This window comes from Physella acuta, unplaced genomic scaffold, assembly GCF_028476545.2.
Source record: "Physella acuta isolate Inbredline_101_S28 unplaced genomic scaffold, ASM2847654v3 ptg000424l, whole genome shotgun sequence".
Classification (NCBI taxonomy): Eukaryota; Metazoa; Mollusca; class Gastropoda; family Physidae; genus Physella; species Physella acuta.
In genome coordinates this window covers 30,288-49,990 of record NW_026731943.1, presented here as the reverse complement: position 1 = coordinate 49,990, position 19,703 = coordinate 30,288, and positions in this window count along the sequence as shown.

Genomic DNA, 19,703 nt, shown 5'->3' with positions numbered 1-19,703 from the left:
TGCTACATTATTGCTAGTCTATGGCTACGTTATTGCTACTCTATGGCTACATTATTGCTACTCTATGGCTACGTTATTGCTACCATTAAAAAAATGCCCTGGGCAATGAATCCAGCATGTTCAGTGTGAGAAGGAAATTACATTTGGAGAAACCCATTGTCTTTGAGGATTTTTTTTTTGTTCCAGTTACTCACCAAAGCTAGTTGCAAATGAATAGGCAGCACTGTGTTAATAAATACGTTTCTGCTTATATAAGCTTTATTTTTGTGTGTTTCTCAAAATTGGATTTTTTTTTTTGTATTCATCAATAAAGATTTTTTGAAACAGGGAGGGATAAAGCCAAGCGCTAATTATCAAACCAGAAATGGGTTCAAATTCGTTTTAGTCTCGATATAACAGAGGTGATGTTTGTGGCTAGTATAGCTTCCATGCTATGCGAACAATACAATACAGTTTGCGTTCAATACTTTTGAATACATTTTGTTTGTATTGCTTGGTAAATAGAAGTTTAAAAGTGTTTATTAAAAAAGATTTACTTATAACAGTTTTCCTGTTGAGGTGTGCATAGAAACGCTACCTGATGAAGTAGAGTTAGGTTTTGCTATGACCACAGAGGGATAGTGTGGTAAGTTTTATTCCAAGCCGCGTTTAATTGTGTTAGGTACCTATTAGGGCTGGGTGTACTCAGGGACATCTTAAAGACTCTGGGATCCGAACTCTAGACATTTGGATAGCAGGTTTGCCATCTTCTAACCCGACAATACCGTCACATGGTTTGTATAGTATATGTGCATATTTATGTTTCTACTTAAAAACCATTGCATTGTGTGCTCATTGAATATGATACTTAAACTAAAGATGTAATCTAGTTATAACTGGCGATAGAACATAAGCTTACACCGTGCCAATTTCATAAATACAAATGTATTTCAAACGTATATACATTTTTTTAAAATCCGTTAGTTAGTAGATTTTTAAAAGGTATCCGGTTTTTCAAATAGTTATTCTGAATGTTTTTTTTTTGTTCAAGAAACGCAATCGGTTGAAATTCATTATTTTTAAATGTCTCATTCTATTTAAATTGCAATATCGAATGCCTTTCCGTATTAAACACACACAATAAATAGACTTACAAATGTAAAAATAGCATTCAAAATAATATAAAAAACATATTTTAATGTTTTTATAAAAAAATCACAACGATAAAAATTGAGAAATTAAAACGACAAATCTTAAAGCGTGTGTTAGAAAGAAATCGTATATCGCAAACACTTTAATTACACTGTTAGGAGATTTACGTTACGAAAAGCATATACGGATATCATTAAACTGAATATACGGTTCTTAAAATGCCGATATTAAACAGGTTAAATCTTCTTTATCTTCTTTATTGACTTTCCCTTTCCAAATTGAAGTTGCTATTTAAAAGAGGACTTTGAGATGTGCCACTACATTGCGCTATCACGCGCATGATCAAATTGCCTGAAAAACTCACCAAAATATATGGACATTAAAAATACAAAGAACCAAACAAAAAGTTGAAGACACAATACAACACGCAAGTTTTGGTGTGGTACATACCCATCTAAGGAACCCGCAAACATGGTATCCACGAATAGACATCACGTGATAACTCCCGGACACATCCAACCCACGCTCTATCACGTGGTCTTTTTACTCATTTCCGTTTGATGGGCCACAATTACACCAAAAATACACCACCTTCATATTTTATTCACTCCGAATCAGTTTGTTTCAAAACTATCCAATCGTGATGTTATGTGGAACCATTGAGGTGTGTTAACAATTAATTATTTTCTATTGCTAACATTATAGTTAGGCTTTATTTATTAGTGTGTGTTTTATATTTTGTCATCATGTCAAAAAGTAAGGTTATTTTACTATTTTAAGACATCCATGTTATTTAATTATATGATTGTCATAACACACAATATCCTAAAGGATATGTATTCACTACACACATATATATATATATATATATATATATATATATATATATATATATATATATATATATATATATATATATATATATATAAAGATTGTTCTAATTTATAAGCACGTCAATTTGTTTAGGGGTATATGTGACGTATTTATAAGTCTACTCTAGCTTTACACATACAAGGTGGCAAAATTGAGCCTCAAGAAATAGCTTGCACGTTATAACACTACAGAAATCCAATTGCGAAATTAATTATACCACGGCATGAATATATGAATATTGTGTTGAGCGTATTTTTTTTTACCAAGTCCCAGTGGTTATGTAATGTAAACAGAATGTGTAGGACACTGCCGATGAGTTGAGTTATAAAACTTGTCTTTGCTTGAAAACGATGTTAAATTACTCCTGGTTTACTAGAAATACACAGTCAAACACTTATTTTAAACACAGTTCTAAATCGTAGGTAGATGCAGTCGAAACATTCCTTAGTATTGGAAAGGCGCGGTGGAAATACTCCAAAGTACTGAGAAGACTTTTGGAAAGACCAAGTCAGCATCGTAATACCGGAGGTGGGGTGGCCATCCAGCGCTTCAGGCACGGGGATGTTGATAGGATGGGCCCTGTTTTTAACGTCGATTTCTCGGACTTTGGCAGGAAAATGGTATGCATCAGCTGGCCGTCCAGCGGGGATCAATAAGGAATGACCATCGCATGTTACGAACGAGGGTGGTCCGGAGAAAGACGGGTAAATTACATAAACACCGTGTTCGACGTCTTAAATACAACTCGCATTCATTGAAATATGGTGTTTAAAACTTCAAGAAGTCTTTAGTTTACTTTTGGATTATACGGATCTAAATCATTTTTTTTTCTCTTCTTGAATTTATTTCAACATATTCATAATGTACAAGATTCAGTGTTCAAAGTGTAGGTGACTGTTTTAAATTTCAATATTCCTGGATGGACAGGTCTACCGGCAACCAAAGACTTGTGGGGCCTTGTCCAGTGAAAGAGCCTATTCACTGTTGTATTGCAAGTGATAACTGATGACATCATACTGCATGAAGTCTTCCCTTTACAAAACAGTCTAAGGTTGCACAAACAGTCTAAAGTTGCACAAACAGTCTAAGGTTGCACAATCTTGTTGAAGTCATTTTGAACTTGTTCTTGACAAAATCTGTCCTTAGTAAACCTTGCGATTAAAACTAGATCCACACCGCTGCCATTTAAGAACTCTTTTCTAAATCATTTATAGTTTGAAAATCAATGCGAGTTTAAGCTCGTGTACTAAGAACATTAAAATGAACAAAATGCTATTTCAAATAAGTATCAATCAGGAAAAAAAACGTGTAATTGTAAATGAATATTTCATTTTTTTATATTCATGTAAATCTACGATTATACTTAATTTTAAAACACAGAAATCCAATAAACAGAATAATTATTTTAAACCACACGGCCTAATATAAACTCACTTGAATATTTACACATAGCTTCCCTTTAAACAGAACACTTGTTCATGAATTTTCTCCCTTTACTTTATTTCTCGTATATTTCAATGGTTACTTATACAAAACAAGCCCCCCCCCCCCCACCCCTCCCTCTTTCTTATCTTAATATTCAGCATTGCGCTGCCTTCATTGAGCGAATACACCCCCACTACACCCCTGTACACCTCCCACCCATCACGTCTACCCCCCGGGGGTCCTCGCTGTGTGTCCGAGGATAAACCAATACTAGAGCGCATCCCGGTCCCAGGAGGATTCGATCCTGGCTCGCTCGCCTCTCCTAAGGAATGCGATCGTAATATTTATTGGACTTTATTACGATGCTTGTCTTAGTGTAAAGTATCCTGCCTCGTCCCAGGGCACCGCTCTAAACAAGATTAGCGTGAAATGTTCCATTACCGCCAACGATGGGGTGAATTATTTATTTAAAAAATATAGAACACCCCAGTTCGGGGGTGTGTTGTTCAAGCACATTCGAATAATTAGCTAGCGTTAATGCGGTGTAAAAAAAAAAGTAGCGCCATGATTATTTAACACACGAGTCGATAGCTTTAAAAAAATTAAACGTTTTTTTTTTTTGGAAGAGAAAACATTGCATTATTTTAATTGAGGGTGCAGGATAGAAAAGTGGGTCGATTTAAATAAATTTAAACACAGTTGTAAAGAGTTCGAGAAAGTTAAATATTTTTTTAAAGAGCCGGGGAGAGTTATCGCTCTTTGAGAAAATAAAATGCTAAGATTGTTTGCGGTAAGTTGCTTGAGTCCTTAATCTATGGGAGAATGTAATCCCCGCAATTCAACAAACATTTATGATAATTACCTAATCATATACCCCATGGTTTCAACTCTCAAATTGTATTAAAGCAATTTAAACTTACAATAATAATGGTGCAATGATTGAAGGCAAATTAGCAACCACAAATTTCAGATTCAATATGTTTTTTCACTACATCATTTTAGTGTTTGTCTATGGCAGTATAATTTGATTTTCAGACCAATATAAACTACGTTTTGGTTTTTGAAAATACATATATAATCATAAACACACATTTGTGTTCCATATTTCAAATATTATTGAAAATATTTAAAACTCGATATATACATATCAATCCGTTACTTAGGTGTATCCATACAAACCCAATATAAGCTCGTACTTTAAAATAGTGAAACTAAATTAAATTTACTTCTAAAATCATTTGTTTATGTTAGTAAAATGGCACACTGATATTACTTCCGAAAACTCATTTTACAAGCATAATTTCTACTTAAATAAATTTTACACAAACGCAGATTACAGAAATTAAATGCTTTTTTAAATTATTTTAATTAAAAGTAAGTCTATTAATAAGTACTGCAATGGTTTGTTTACATCAATTAACACTCAATGATTCGACCTTTTTTTTCCCTCAATCATCTACGGTGTTAAGTGTGTACCGCAGAAGTGCTACTGTCGTTGTCCCCCTTTTATATTCGACCCACTACCACAAGACCTCTGTTTACCTCCCCTGTTAACTTAGTTAATAACAATCGGTCTATGCGCCCGTGCAAAGACCGAAGCACAAAAGAAGTTCATTTCCTAATCATATGCGGCCATACCGCAAATATCATTACGCTGGTTCAATGGGCGGGGTTAGGGCGGCGGTATCTCTAGGGACCTTGAGGGCATCTGCGTTTTGCTACTAGCATTCGTATAGTACGCTGAAGCATCACCAAAACAAAAGTCTCGGGGAAGAAAACTGGTTTTGGAAAAGTAAAGAAAACAAGGAAAGGAAAATAATTTTTTAAATGTCTTGCATTTTTTAAAAGTTAATGAACACAATGGTAATCGAATAACTCATTAAATAAAAAGTTAATTACGTTTGGAATGTATTAAAGTTCAGATGATGTTGATGATGTTAAATAGTTGACCTGTGTTCTAATTACGAACACATGTTGGTAGATCAACTGATTGTGGTTGAGGTAAACGGAACTTTGATTATGTAATGTAATACTTAATAGTGAGATAAATGTATTCCTTATAACTGAACATACATAACGTAGATGAAGCAGAGTGCATCTAAATGTTAGACACAAACAAAGACTGGACCATCACAAATCCTGTTGGGATAGCATGAGGACAACACAAAGGAAATAAAAAGAGAGGTATTTGAGATGGGTCAATATAAGGTGGTATCACGCTCATGGTTAAAATACCTGAATAGCTCACAACTTGTTTCCTTCATGAGGTAATGTACTAGTGAGCCATAGGGTTAGGCAATTGATTAGTGAACCATAGGGTTAGGCAATGGACTAGTGAACCATAGGGTTAGGCAATGGACTAGTGAACCATGGGGTTAGGCAATGGACTAGTGAATCATAGAGTTAGGCAATGGACAAGTGAATCATAGGTTTAGGCAATGGACTAGTGAACTATAGGGTTAGACAATAGACTAGTGAAACATGGGGTTAGCAATGCAGTACTACATCACAAGATTTAAGACAACACATACTTTTTTGTTGGCACACCTCCCAAAGCTCTCTTTTGCTCCACCACTAGTGGCTGAAGATTTCACACCGTAAAACGTAGCAATTAGCAAGAATATTCGTGATATATATATATATATATATATATATATATATATATATATATATATATATATATATATATATATATAAAGACATATAGATAGATAAACAGATATGCGACTGAGTACTAATTTCCAAAACTGCTCTAGTTCTACTGATGATCTTCGTGCGTGAATCCTACAATTTAAAGTGTGAGTAAAATAATCAAAAATGCAAATGCTTTGTTGTTATTAGAACGTCCTTCAAATATTTAACACCTAATTATCCTCACTTGTTATGGAATTTTTTTTAAAAAAGTAGAGTGCGCACTTTAGTTTACAAGTGTAGTGCTTCAAGAACCCGGTGTTCTCCGGCCGCGGCGTAGGAATACATTGGAAGAGACAGAGTAAACGGAGAGACAGCTGATGGGACTGGAGTTAGCGCGTAGGATTTTTTTTAATCTTTTTAAAGGAAGAGTTGTATAAAAATGAAATGAGAAATGGAGAAGGGAGCATTTAAAAAAAAAAAAAAAATTAAAAAATTAAATTGGGCGGAAGACAAGAGGTTGAAGTGAGGAGGAAATGAAAAAAAAAAGAAAGAAAAAAAGGAAAGACAAAAAAAAAGTGATGAACATGAAGAAGAGAAAGGCTGGCTGGGGGAAAGAAAATGTCAAAGACAGCTAATGATGATATGCGCGCTGTAAAAAGGTCAAGGTGATTGGATAATGTGTATGTATCGTGGTGGTATATGTTAAAATGTATGTCATTAGTTTGACGGCGTTCGTATGTAACTCATTAAGTTGGATATTTTCCTCCCAGTTGCTAAGGTTTTCAACATATTTTTTTTAGAATATTTTTTTCAACTCCGTCATTATTTTCAATATTACAACTGCATAATTTAAGTTAGACGTTATCAATTAAATACCACTAGCAAATCATTGTAATTCATTCATGGTTGGATAGCCTCATAATGGCTACATAACATGTATAAAAACATTTTACTTCGAAGATGTTTTGAGTCGTTCTTACTTCATCGCAGTTCGCCCAATGGTCTTAGGATTTCGTACACAATTGTTACATCGTCATGGTTATATCGACATTTGTAAGATAGCTTTTGTTATTTGAAGTCATGCTAGATTTTCGTTCCTACGTTGGCTTAGTTCATTTTAAGTTCATTGTTTACATGTACAATGGTTTCATGGTCAATGTATTGCAGCTTGCTAATAGGCAACTGATATTTTTGATACAGGTCCGTGCTATAGATACAATAATATTTCCTCACTGATCATATAGACCTATAGCTTAAAACTTACAGCTAGAGTATAGCTGTTAACACTCAGGGTTTCACTCAGTGAAATAATTTACACAAAATGTCATCCATGATTATCTTTTACCCTAAGGAAACTTCATATCTCTCACGCTATTCCTCTGCCTGTGTTAGCATCTTGTTTATATATAAGTGTGTTGCCTTCATTCTGTGGCGTAACGACACACATCGGTACCCAGTGCGAAGTATGAAACTTGTGCCCCCAATAACATATATATATATATATATATATATATATATATATATATATATATATATATATATATATATATATATATATATATATTGTGTTTATTATTCACGTTAGCAAAAAAGTGACCCCTTCCCATTTTGGAATGGCTGTGAGCGCTTTTAACTAGTCTCTATTATTTTAAAACAGTGTATATAAAAACATACCCGCGTACATCAAATACAACTATTGGGAGTGCTGTAAAAATGTATGGGTATTACATAGGATTATGTGTAATCATCAGCTTAAGCATGAATTACACAAATTACGACACGTCCGTGTGATGAACACACCACTCTTTGTGTTAATCCTTAGTTTTACAACTTCATCATGTGCGTAATGTTTTCTTTCGTGTGTCTACATACCTTAACTTACGTAGACACAACATGGCTAGCTTAGCTTGTAAAACCGGTAATAGAAAAATTGGCCAAACGGTGTGCCATAGTTTGGATAAAAAACAATGCATGAATTTATTGAATTTTCGCATTGACGTCATTCAAGCACTTACATCAAATCTCCAAGAAATCGTTTATGTACTTATGTTTTGTTATCAGTATACTTGTACGGTGCTTAAGATAATTTGTTTATGTTGCACACAGAAATGAAGAATTTCCAAAAAGCTGTATCGTGTGCTTATAGATTAGCACTAAAGTGTGAAAATAATCATACATCTGTTTCTTGGTTATGCTTGAACAATGGATGTATCATTGGTAATACAAAACAAGATTGCAAAAATATCTTTTTCGTGGAGGTGTAAATCGTCGAGATTTGTAAAAATCTGGATTTTTTTTTATTCACGATTGCAATACTTCCTCTATACTCTGTATACGAGAAAGTAAATATCATAACTTAAGTGTAACCATTATAGTAATCCCAACCTCAATGACAAACAACCACAGTTATAAAAAATAATGACATGCAATGTTAGCTTGAATGAGGTCGTAGAATAAATCTTTTTTATTTTATTTTTGGTAAATTTTATATTTCATGAAAATGAAAATATAACGGTGTAAGAGTCACAGTCATATGAAGTCACACAAACAATAATCAAACTCAGGGGGCGTCAATAATTAACGTCTGCAGGTTGTACATAAAAGCAACGTCACATATCAATTGCGGATCTCTACAGAAGGTGATTGTCTTACACCACCACGAAACCTTAGCACGTCCCAGCTTGCGCAGGAGTCATCTCCCTTGGGAGCCATCTCAGAATATCTAATGGCGGCCTGGCCGGTGTGATGTCTAAATTTAGACTGGAGCTATTTAATTGTGCATAAGCCGCCTGCTGATTGGGCCCCGATGACTTGCGCTCAATGTCAAGGATGGCTGGTTCTGAGGGCGATCGCCTTAATACCTGTGTTCTGGTGTCAATAATTTAGGCATTTACCTGGTCGTGCTGGTACAATCAATTGTTGTTCGAATTATCGAATTAGATTTTGTTATTACGTTGGAAATTCGCGGAAAACATGAGAAAAAACTTCATACACACACACACACACACACACAAACACACACATATACATAGGTCTAGGACATAATCCCCGCCCTTCAATACCCCCCTCCCCTGACATTACCCTGTAATTAATTTTTATCCCCTTGTAAAAAAATCCGCCAGCCCCCCCCCCCCCCCTTCCCCCACGGGTGGGTAAATACCCCCCCCCCCCCCCTCATTCTAAAGAACCGCGACCCTAGCACGCGCCCCAACCACAACATATATACCTAACACTAACCCCAAGATCAATCGTAGCTATAAACCTACATCTAACCCTATCCATTACCCTGACCCTAACACTAGTCAAGACCCTAACCCAAACCCAAACCCTATCATTGTTCTTAACTTATCCATAACTGGGTGGGGTAGGGGAATAATCGACAAAGGTTGAATTAATTGCTAAGGGGGGGGGGGGGGTGATGTCTTACTCCCATATTTACATATACAAATGCTCTTACTCAAATAAGGCCTATCCAATATACATCTATAATATATACAAAATGGGCGTGCTATATTTAATCTTAATGTCCATTGTTTCAAGTCAAATACTCCCCACACGCAGATATTTAATTGCGAGAGCCTTCAGCAAACAGCAATGGCACGATGACCTTGGGGATGATAACTGAGGAATTCATTTTTAAGGGCCCTGATAGCAAGGGAGATAAACACTGAGACGACAATTTTATTGTTTGTGGAACCGATGCTGTGGGGGACACGAATACGGCGTATTCGAATATGCCAGGTGTTTACTAAGATGGCGGCTGGTCAAGTAAAATACACGTTTTTTTAAAATTTAATTGCGTTTGGGTTTATTTTCTAATTGCTATGACTTGGGGATATTTTGAATCTCTCTCTGAGAAAGTGATATTTTGTGTTGTTTCTTGTAAAAAAAAGTTATCAAGAATCTAAACAAGGTTTTCGTGTCATAATATCTTTAATAACTGATTTCAGCGATGCTTGATATTAAAATATTACAAAGTTTGGTGTTCATAGGATTTTATGTAGCTGCTTGCTTAGAGAATCGCGTGGTCGGGTAGAAGAGCAAATACGTACTAACTCCAACTCTATTTCAGACCACGGACAGACGTGGCGCGTTAGCTTGGAGCAATTCCAAATCGAGGGGAGAGAACTCCAAAATCTAACAATTTCTGCATTGCGTATTTTTCTTGAGTGAAAGGAATTGAAGCAAATCCATAAAGTAGGTAAATCTAAAGTCGGTATCAAAGGGTCCTATTGAGCATAACATTGTGATATGGCATGAGCTGTAGAATATCACCGTAAATCATTTTCACCCATTAATGCCCAAGACACATGGAGCAGATGAAGTAGAGTTAATCTGTTTCAATGACCTCGGCAAATCGCCCACATACAGCCCCACCCATCGCCTACACCTCTAACCTATATGTGTATGTAAATGCAGAAATTAATGCATCCAAAAATAAACTAGCGATGCCATTCAGAAATTCCATAAGCCATTTATTTCTTTCATCATGCCATTGTCTTGATATAATTTCAACCCACCCCTCCACCCTTCCCTACTTAACAACAATTTAACCCCCAACCCCATGAACAATTGTCTTCAATTTTATAAACCGCATCCACCCATCTCCCCACCAAGAATTATGAGCCTAAGATTGTTTTAAACGATTCCCCGACCCATTTTACTTGACTTAATATTGTCTCACAGCGATCCTAACCCCACCCCAGGGGCATCTCAGTACCACGTGACACGAGCACACCTTGAAATCGGCAGCCTAGACATGCGTCTCCTGGCACCGTGACGCGTCCACTGACGCCATGACGCGTCGTGCCCCACCCTCATGTGCCCCACCCTCATGTGCCCCACCCCGCCTATGCCCCACCCCCCATGAAACACGCGCTGATTATTGACAAGCTGTGACCTTTCTCCCGTCAACTCAAACCCAGGTTAGATATTAAAACCCACTCGTCTCTTTACTTTTTTACATCTTTTAATCGACGTTTTCTTGATATGTTTTTTTCTCTCTTAGCCGCAAGCCTTACAATTTACGACCTGCCATTGTATTATTCTCTCCCTTGCGCAATGCGAGGCTAAAAAATAAAACATTGCACGTAAACTTTAAGTAGATATAACTCTACATTTATTACGAGTTCATCTCTTTAATGCGATGCCGTTTTAACGCGCATACACAAAGCAGTGCCAAGCGAAAAATCAATTCCATTTAGTTTTTTTCTTGAAAGTTAATTTATAACAAAGTTGCAAGTATTGCAACAACAACTATAAAATACTCTCCTCTTAAATATACTTTGTGCTAAATCTGACTGAAGGAATGTACTTTTAATTTAGGTAGGATTCCTAATTACTATCATTATCATATTTTCCCGTTCTTGTCTAAAACATACGGGGCAGATGAAGTAGAGTCAATCTATTTCAATCAACTAGGAATAAAGGGGGAGTTATGGTCAGATATACCCACAGTCATTGAGTTTCAGTATTGTGACTAGGGTACACATTTGAGCTGGGTGGACTCAGGGAGGCCCTACAGACTCGAACCTGGGATCCGAACTCGCGATTTTTCGACCACTAGTTTTGAATTCTACTAGCAACGATAGCTTTAATTGATATTTAATTTTAACTATAATAGCAATTCAAGTATACTTCTTACCGGTTTATCACGTTCGATTAAATGTTTAAATATATCTAGAACCTGTGCACTAACACTATATCAGAATACTGTTCTATTTTCAATTAATAATGTATTTGCTAACACTATATTCGCTACTTTACTAAGTATGCGTCTGTGTATTATTTGAACATGTAAATATATTGACAGACAATTAACCGCGACGAATCGACAAAAGTTCTAAAAAGATGGGCGTTGGTTGTATATTAGACAGCAGATAGTTATCTATCGTCAGATAGGAAGGCAGATAATTCAGTGGTAGAGTCAGATATCAGTCAAGCAAATACCATGCAGACGTATATGTTGAGAATTAGGCAGAAGACGTGTTTTACAAATACCGCTTGCACTATTGGAATATTATTGAAATTCTATTTCTGCGGCATTGTAATCATTCGCACTTTTATATATTCTAAAGATAATATGTTAACAGTATTCGCAATGTAAAATAACATGCTATATTTCATTTAGATATAGACTATGCGTCTAAACGCTATAAGATATGTTATGTTATTTTAAATATATCTTCTTTTTCGCTTATTCCTTTTTAAAATACATTTCAATATACGAGCTACAATTATTTATTTAAAAAAAAACCTGTCATATATTTCATGAATTAAAATTTTTTTGACATAAAAATTTGGACATTTTTATGTGACAAGAATTCTACGAATTTCATCCCTAATGAGGGGTCCCATGTTAAATAACGTGACGTCATGAATCTTACATCACTGCATCTGACGTAACAAGCATCGTTTTGCGTCACACAAAAAACCGCGAGAGAGGGGGGAAGAGGGATGTGCCAGTAAACTCTAAACACAGGCGCCTCGTTAGCGAGGTTCTTGCCTGAATACTTGTCTGATTGCCGTGCTAAAGCTTGTCTTGTCTACAGCTCAAACCCCAACCTCCAAGAAGTCAAACTATCGATTTTTGGATAAGATCAATAATATTTTTTATCAATAATATATTTTTTTAAGATTTCGGATTAACCGATTTTTCATAAATATTGATTTTGGATGATTAGATATGAACCGTGAGTATTGATTAGGGGAGCGGGGAGGGGGTGGTTTGGCTGCTACATTCGAAACGATATCTTGAACCAGGTTTGTTACCAAAAGACCAGGTATGGAATGTCATGCCGAGAATAAATACGTTGAATTGATTGATTTAACATTAATTTAACATTAATTTTCTTTTATCACACTAAAATGTGTGCTTTTTGCATCGAAATATTTGCAATATATATATATATATATATATATATATATATATATATATATATATATATATATATATATATATATATATATATTTATATATATATATATATATATATTTATATATATATATATATATATATATATATATATATATATATATATATATATATATATATATATATATATATATATATATATATATACTTTTAGATAAATGAATGAAAAATACAGATAAAATTGTATTTTCTAATTTGTTATGCTTCCCACTGTGCGACTAGTGATATTGCTATGTGTTGTTTATAGTTGATGTTTATGTTAAAACCACTGTGAGGTGTGTGGCTCAGTCTGTATGCGTGTCTGTCTGTCTGTCTGTGTGTCTGTGTGTCTGTGTGTCTGTGTGTGTGTCTGTCTGTCTGTCTGTCTGCCAGTACTTTAGAGCCTCAAGTCCCAACCGGCAACCCAATACGCCGCCAGATGGCTCGCGATTCCAGCCTCTCCAAGAGTGCCATGGACCGGTTTAGCGCCAGTAACTAAATCTTTTATACCAGTACTCGCTCGTAGGTCGGTAACGGCGGATCGATACCACTTGCTTAATCGCGCGATACCGCCATATTGCTAATTCTAAGCCGACATCATTAGTATTTGCATTCGTATTTAGGTGCCACGCGCTTGGCTGGGTAACTTCAATTATTCGTATCGATTATCGGGTGGGGTAATCGATTGGGACGATACACTCATTGAAATCGATGGTAACGACTGGTTTTTTTTTCTACTTAAAAGAATTGTGTATTCGATCCCAGAGCTGTTAAGTTTAACATTGCAGTGTAGAATGTTAACTGCATTGGGTGTATCTGATATTAAGCTGCATAAAAATGTGTCTAAACCACAACCATAAGGAACAGAATTATATATTTAAAACAATATAACAAGGATAAAATGGGGCCTAAGTATTTTGTAATTAAAGTTGACCGATACATATATTACCTTAGTTAATTATTTTTTTTTTACGGTTTATTTCATCGTGGTCGTATTTTTAAGCGTACAAAAGATCATTATGAAGTATTCCAGTTTAAATCCTTTTTTTCCTGATTTGATCATAATAGTAAGTTAAAAGTTGACGGTTTAATCCGATAATAATTATAGAATAAACTAGGCCAAAGAAGACACGTCAAATAACATCAACAAAGAAAGGTCAATTATTTTTAAAAGGTGTCGCTTCTTCATTTGTTTAAAGCTTATCAAATAATTATTTGTTGGTTTGTATTGTATTTATCGGTTATCTTGTAAGTCAATCTCTCTTGCTTCCATCATGTTGTAATAATTAATTCTTGACATATTTAACATATTTATCATATTTTTTAATACAAATATTGGATTTTAGTTATAAAACAACGTATGTTGAAAAAGTTTATTTTTTTAACCTAGATATTCTAACTTAATTTTTTTATTTCATTATTGATTCCCCTAGTTTAAGATTCAATATGTCTTCTCCAATAAAAATTACAAGCTAATGATCGTTCCTATTAATGAAATAGCAAAAACATGTCGGCATAAAAATCAGTTTATTACGGCTAGACCCGGCAAGGACACTACTCGTATCGGACTGATTACCTAACGGAATTTCTTGATTACATCCCTTATCATTTATGGCCGAGATAATAGTCCCGTAGTCATAAATAACCATTGCGCTCATATTGCCTTCAGATACAAGTTTATAACAAATGTAATCCAGTATCATTGACGTGATTTAATATAGCATGTTTATCAATTTTAATTTATCGATAATTATAATTTCTTTTGGATAACTTAATTTAATAAGATGTGGATTTAAGATTTTGTTTGAAGTAACTAAAAGTGCCTAAAAATAATCATTACTGATTTATATATGCAAAAAAAAAAAATTAGCAATGGTGCTACGTAAAAATATAAATCAATATAAGATAATGTTTAAAATTGTTTTGATCTTCTATAATTGTCTGAATAGCTCTGTGATTGGTGTGAATCTATTCTTCACGCTAAATTATCGTTAATAATTAGGATGTTGATGGTTTTTAGGTGGTGAAGGGTAGTTGTGTTTGTTGGTAGATGGGTTGGTAGATAGGTTGGTAGGTTGGTAGATGGGTTGGTAGGTTGAAAGAGAGGCTGGTAGGTTGATAGATAGTTGGTAGGTTGGTAAATAGGTTGGTAGGTTGGTAGATGGGTTGGTACGTTGATAGAGAGGCTGGTAGGTTGATAGATAGTTGGTAGGTTGGTAGGTAGGTTGGGTGGGGGGCAGACATTGTTAAAAGCTTATATATTTTCTAATCTAAATTATGTTTTGATCTAGTGCGGGGAATGGGAGTGCCACCCAGAAGACATGCATAAAATAAACGGATTATTATATTAGGCTTATATCCTAATTGTGAATGTTTTTAGATTATTTAGTTGTGACTGTTATTAGTTTTTTTTTTAGTGATAGATATTATTAGGTTGGCGGATTCATTGTGACTGTCACTAGGCTCATTTGGTTAATGACTTGCAATCACTGTACTAATTAACGAAATACTCATGTAATTCAGATCATCTCACAGAAACGTGATGCCTAAGAAGGTTGAAAAAGTCTGTCAACTAATTTTACTGAGGTATCTGTACGATGCTCTCAGTAATTTATAACCTACAAACTAAGTATAATGTCTTCTCATACATGATTAAAAAACAGCAATACACATGCACATTTATAATTACATTATGTTAAAATGCGTTACATTTCTACCTTAGTTCGACCTTGCTTTACCTGTTGAGCTAATCTTTCTAAAACTAGACACCAAATAAGGTGTTGTAGCTTCTATCCACCTTTACACAACCCATGGTGTCAATCATATTCAGTGTTTCTTTCAGACTTTTTTTCCGGGAGGGGACTTTATATATTCCAGGAGGGGGGCGGACAAAATTATCCGGAGAGTGAACACAGGAAAAAGTATATATTAATACATAAATTCCATTTCGTTTGGGGGTGGGGGGGTGGGGTTAGAAAACTTTCTTCGGGGCGGTCCCTCCCCCCCCCCCTACGAAGACTTTCCTGGAAGAAATTCTGATCATATTGAATGAACACCAACTAGAGTATCCACTTATTTTATTTCCCAGTAGTCCAAACCACAAATGTCGCTTTTAAAAAAATTCCACTTTTACAAAACACCACTTAGACAAATGTCGTTATATTCAGCACACCCTGATTTTTTCCACTCCTGCGATGCCATATTTGATACAGTGATTTAACACGTCCAATATTCGCCTTACCGCGAGCTCTGCGATGTAGAAAACAAATGACAAACCATGCCGTCTGGTCATGAGGCTAATCAGCCGTAGGATTCGATCCCGGGCCCAGGCGGCGCGGCAGTACGTCTGACGGCTGACTCCATCGAGGTGAGTACTTGGGGAGATTGATGGCCTTTGCATGGCTCCCATTATGCGGCTCGGTGAGTGGCTCCCTCTGGGCTCCCGCGGGACAGGGGACGTAATTGGATTGGAAAGACCAGTCGGGGAAGTGATTGCTCACTCGGAGAGGACTTCCGGGTAATTCCGGTACTATAAATAACATTTTTTTTCACCCTGACCTTTAACCCGTGTTACAACGGGGTAGAGCAGCTATAACCCTGATTTGTTAATCGGAGGAAAAAAAGATTGATTAGTTGGGATTTTTATTACTACAACAAATATACACAAATATATACAAATATAGATGTATTTATATGTATGACATTGTTGGATACAATATTCACCGACATTATAGAAAACACGGATTTGATTAGTTTCCAGTTAATTTTTAGCTTTCTTTCAAAGATTTCTAATATTAATACAACTACAACCCTCCAGGTATAACCTTAATATAAATTACTATATCACGATACGTGATAAAAAAATGGTATGATTTTGTTAGCTTTGTTGATGTTGTTTGAGCATTAAAATTTTGTCTAAAAAGTAAAAGTTCATTTTTTTCCCTGACGATCCGCTGGGAAATTGAAGTAGAGTTCACCTGTTTCTGTGACCTCGGCACATTAAGGGGTAATGTGGTAAGCACTATACCCAACCGTCTTTACTTTGCTTAACGTGAGTTGGGTACCAATCAGAGCTGTGTGGACTCAGGGACGTTCTACTGACTTTAACCGGATTCGAACTCAAAACTTTAAGGTTACCAGTTTAGCGCCCTACCTTTAGGCCAAGCCGTCACTTACAAGATTCTAACCTCTGTATAAAATGTGTGTACGCTTTTATATTCTCTTTTAAAATTGCAACACACATAGATCTATACAAGTTAAAGGAAGAAATGTTTTCCTTGTGGACTAATTGGGTGAAAAGAAATACAATAACAAACACGGTTAAAAATAGCATTATACCCCAGTCCAGCCGAGTGCTCATCAAAGAGAAATACAACTTCCGGTACATAGTATACTCTCGTCCGACTCTCGTCCAAATCTCGTCTACGTGATTTCATTACAGCGCCCGGGATGAAACAAAAAAGGGCAATTAGCTTTAAGAAATAGGATAGGGGTGGAGGGGAGATCCGGGTGGGTGGGGGTGGGGGCACTGTCTGATGCCAGTAGCCTCCCCTCCTTATCTCAATTTATGGCCGTTCTTTTAAGAAAAGGAGGCATAAACAATGAAATGCGGGTTGAATGTCGAAAAGGTCAAGGCTGAAGAGAGGTTGATGGCTATAGGTTCACCGAGATCACGAAGGTTTTGATATTTTACGATTCCATTTATACTGAGAATGTACATTTCTATCTACTTTTATGTAATTTCAATTAGTAGATGATATATAAGTTCGAATTTTAAAACAGTTGCTGTTTTTAAAAACTAAAAAAAGAACAACTTTAAAGCTTGTGTCCCACCACTAAACCGTAAATTAGGAGCTAGAATTTTGAAAAACATAACGTACATGTTGTATATATTTAACTGGGAATTCCTAGTGGAAGAGGAAAGTAGGACGATCAAGGAAATCCTAGAGGAGAACCATCGAAGATGAGGCAAGGACTGCCGGGCTTTCATGGGCGCAAAACTGAATCCGATGGAGAGGTGTGGCTACTATACTTCGCTCCCCGGGGGCAACAAAGGAATAACAACAACAGCATTATTTAACTGTTATTGATATTATCAAGCAATGTTTATTAATTAGAAGTTCAATATTTTGTGTGTGTACAATTTCAATCGTATTTGCTCATGTGTCACCTAATGTGTTTAATTGTCTATGGTGGGCGAGCTATGAAGTGAGCGCTTTGAGAATGTGTCACTAGTTTGAGTCTACAACATAATGAAGGCGATGTTTTTTAATACAAATACATGTACAACTTAGTTTTACTGTTACTTTACCAGATTAATGCACAGATTAACTCAAATATATCTTGAAATGCAAAAATAGCTAGATCATGCATGTCAGAAATGTTCAAAATAAAACGAAAAGTCTTAAGTTCGAACCCTCGGACAGATGAGGTTTGTTAGCTGGGGACAGCAACTCTTCAAGGAGAGACAATTCCAAAATCAAACAACTGCTGCCTTGTAGTTTGTTCTTGGTTGGACAAAGGCTATGGAAGCAAATCCAAAAAGAAAAGCAGGCTGAGATGGGAGTCAATGGCCAAAGTGGCGCATAACCAGTTGACAAGTATCCTTAATTGTGTTGGAGGGGGATCCCTTCCAACAGTAAAATTAAGAAAGAATAAGAAGAAAGAAAACGAGAGACCAAACATGAGTTGATTGGCCCACGTGTGACTGTAAATACTCAATATGCGTAAAAATACACAGAATGTCGAGATCCACCCAGTAAACATCAAGCTATGTTTTGGAGCTCGAAGACCAGAGTGGTCGAGTCGTTAAAGGTAATGGTTGCTGAACCGAGTTCGAATCCCTTGGAAGATGACGCTCGATAGCTAGGTGGGGGGGGGGGGAATTCACTTATCTAGGATAGACAAAGACAACTGCTGTCTTGTAGTTTCTTCTTGTTTTAACAAAGGCTATGGAAGCACATCTAAAAATAAAGGGAGGCTGAAATCGGAAAGTCCTATATGGCGCATAAAGAAGTTGACACGTAATACTTCATTGTGTTTGTGGAAATCCCTTTCAATATTACATTTAAGAAAGAAGAAGAAGAAACAAGAGCTTGATCTATTGGAAGTCCTTTAGTCCAACCAGCACTCATGGGTTCCAAACTCGTGTCCATCTCGCTCTTATTTTACTACATTCAGTATAAATTCCTGACCACATATTCCGTATGTTTCATTTCAGAAAGATTATCTCTACTTTATCCGCCTCATGGGTTTTCTGACATACACAGTGTTATTATACTTAAGTAAGCAAATTAACTTTAACTTTAAAGACCTCCTAACCTGGAGTTTATTTCCAAAATCGTGGAACCCTTGAACTAGCTCAAAGTATGACCTATTAGAAATGTAACTGTTAGATACGCAGCATACATGAAAATAAACACAAAATGCGCCCACAAAAACAGATGAACGATCTAGATCTAGCACCAGAATTTTCGTGATGCATCCTAAAATAAAGGAATATCATCATCATTGACGAGATGACAATCAACAAAATAGAGAAATTTTGTCGTCGTAATTTTTATTTTATCATTGACATTGTCTTGAATATAGATCAAATTAAAAGAATAGGCTAGCATTTTTTTTTAAATGATAGAAGTATATGCCTCGATTTTTATAAAACGTTATGCAAATGACATCTTTAAATCAATTTATCCTAATAAGCCTTATCTTGTTAAGTAAAAAATG